This window comes from Canis lupus, chromosome 1 (assembly GCF_011100685.1).
Source record: "Canis lupus familiaris isolate Mischka breed German Shepherd chromosome 1, alternate assembly UU_Cfam_GSD_1.0, whole genome shotgun sequence".
NCBI lineage: Eukaryota > Metazoa > Chordata > Mammalia > Carnivora > Canidae > Canis > Canis lupus.
Window position 1 is genome coordinate 18,225,200 of NC_049222.1, and position 2,338 is coordinate 18,227,537.

Genomic DNA, 2,338 nt, shown 5'->3' on the forward strand with positions numbered 1-2,338 from the left:
ACTTGATCACGATGTATATTGACCTTTTGCATTTTGCTAGAATCTGTAAATATTTTGTATAGGATTTTTACATCTAATGTTCATGAGGGAATTAGCCTGCAATTAGCCTTTCTCACAGTGTATTGTCAAATGTTAATATCAAATTTATACCAGGCTCATAAAATGAGGTGAGCATTTTAGGAGAGCTGGTGCTCTCCCCCAGCATAAGTAACTTACTGTAAACATTCTAACGTTGCATTAGTGGGCTTGAGAGTTCACTCAGGAGCACTTTGCATGGAAGGTCAGGAGGTAGAGAGTGTAATGAAAATGTAGAGTGTGAAGACAGCTTGCTGAAGAGCAGACTTTATGCCATAGCCTTGATCAGCTAAGCTATGCTGGGAAGGAGAGAACTAGGCAAGGTCAAGAATCCTCAGTTCTCCATTAGCCTGCCTACTCAAGGTTTCTGGCCCTTCATTCTGCTTCTTAATTCGTGGTCTTATTGGGAAGAGGGAGCGTGAGAAGGCGAGAAGCTCTCTAGGGGCACCTGGATGGCTTGGTCAATTGAACATCCAAGGTTATGATTTTGGCTCAGGTCATGATCTCAGGGTCCTGGGATCAAGCCCTACACATTGGGCTCCATGCTCAGTGGGGAATCTACTGACGATTATCTCTCTCTCTCTCTCTCCCTCTGCTCTCCCCCCCTCACACGCATACTCTCTCTCTCTCTCTCAAAATAAAATAAAATAAATCTTTATTAAGAAGAAGAAGAAGAAGAAGAAGAAGAAGAAGATCTCTAGCTGCCAGGCTTGTGGATGCTACCAGCTGAGCTTTAGGTCCCCAGTCTAGTCTTTGGCTGGGAAGACCTCCAAGAACTTGGGCCTTTGTTGTAGTGTCTTCAGACTGGTTGAGATGAGGGATGAGGTCTTGTCCTTGGGCTGCCCTCCCTCTGTGGCATCCAGGAGTTGCTTGATGTAACAGAAGGTGCCAAGAAACATGGTTTATATGCCGAAGAGGGGCCAATAAAGAACTTCCTTCATGATAAACCTTATCCCGTAGCAGTGCATATCCTAGGAAATGGAGTATGTGCCATCATGAGTTGCCTTCACTGTCAAACAACCAATGAAGTCCAGTAGACTCACCTTGACCAAGCCAAAGGTTCTGCAGGCCACCTTGATCTTCTTGGCAGACTTATGGGAGAGGGAGAATTAATACCTAGTCTTTTGCATCAAGACAGGGATGTAGTTATTAGCATCCCTTAAGGACTTCTAGGCTTTCAATGTTCTCCCCCAATAGGTAGGACCCCACGTGATGGACACTGCCATTTCTGCTCCTTCTGGAGGACCATGAACATTGTCTTGTCCATCAGGGTTTGGAAATACTCCTCTGTCTTTACGGTTCATGCTGTCTTCCTCCAGCAGGAAGAGGGATTGTCTGCCAGCATCAGGCTGTCCCAGACTTGGAAGGAGACCCTCAAGACTGTGTCATGATGCCCTTCTGCACACTCTGGTAGGCAGTGCTTACCCTGCAGAGCTGAGCCTCAGAGCCCCAGACTGGGCTCCAGCAGTGGCTACAGGGTCACCACCAAGGTGCTCACTTCCACACACCTGGAGAGGGACTTAAGATAGTAAAAGTTGAGGAACTTCATGGCATATTCCATCCTCCTTCAGCTGGAGTGCCTTGTACCACCCCCCACAGCCTCCTAATGTCCTTATGGTTCTGCCTCTGGGAAACATTTCCTCCATCTTAATGTCTGGGAGAGATTGTGTAATCCTGGAGGAGGAGAGAAAAAAGAAAAAGAATGCATTAAGTAGGATTCCAGGGATCCCTGGGTGGCGCAGCGGTTTGGCGCCTGCCTTTGGCCCAGGGCGCGATCCTGGAGACCCGGGATCGAATCCCACGTCGGGCTCCCGGTGCATGGAGCCTGCTTCTCCCTCTGCCTGTGTCTCTGCCTCTCTCTCTCTCTCTCTCTGGGACTATCATAAATAAATAAAAATTTAAAAAAAAAAAAAAAAAAAAAAAAAAAAAGTAGGATTCCATTTATCAAAAGTTCAAAAGCGGGCAAAAAGAAGCTACTCTCTGTAGTAAGGCATACACAGCTGGCAATGCAAGAAAATGTGCATCACACGTGTCAGAGTGGTGGCTGTGCCTTTAAGGGCCATCGTTTAGCATGGGCACGCAGAAACTTCTCCACTGTTATCTGTTATTGACCTGGGCGGTGGTTGTACAGAACATTGTTTTAAAATTCTTTTTTTAAAAAGATGTTATTTATTTATTTGACAGAATGAGAGAGAGCACAAGCAGAGAGAGCACAAGCCTCCCTCTGGCAGGCAGAGGGAGAGGGAGAAGGAGGCTCCCAGTA

At 46.5% G+C, this 2,338-nt stretch overlaps 1 pseudogene; it reads right to left on the reverse strand.

The window, feature by feature from the left end:
- Nucleotides 1-821: 821 nt before the first annotated feature.
- Nucleotides 822-1,636, reverse strand: LOC111097471 (annotated as a pseudogene).
- Between the last annotated feature and the right edge of the window lie 702 nt (nucleotides 1,637-2,338).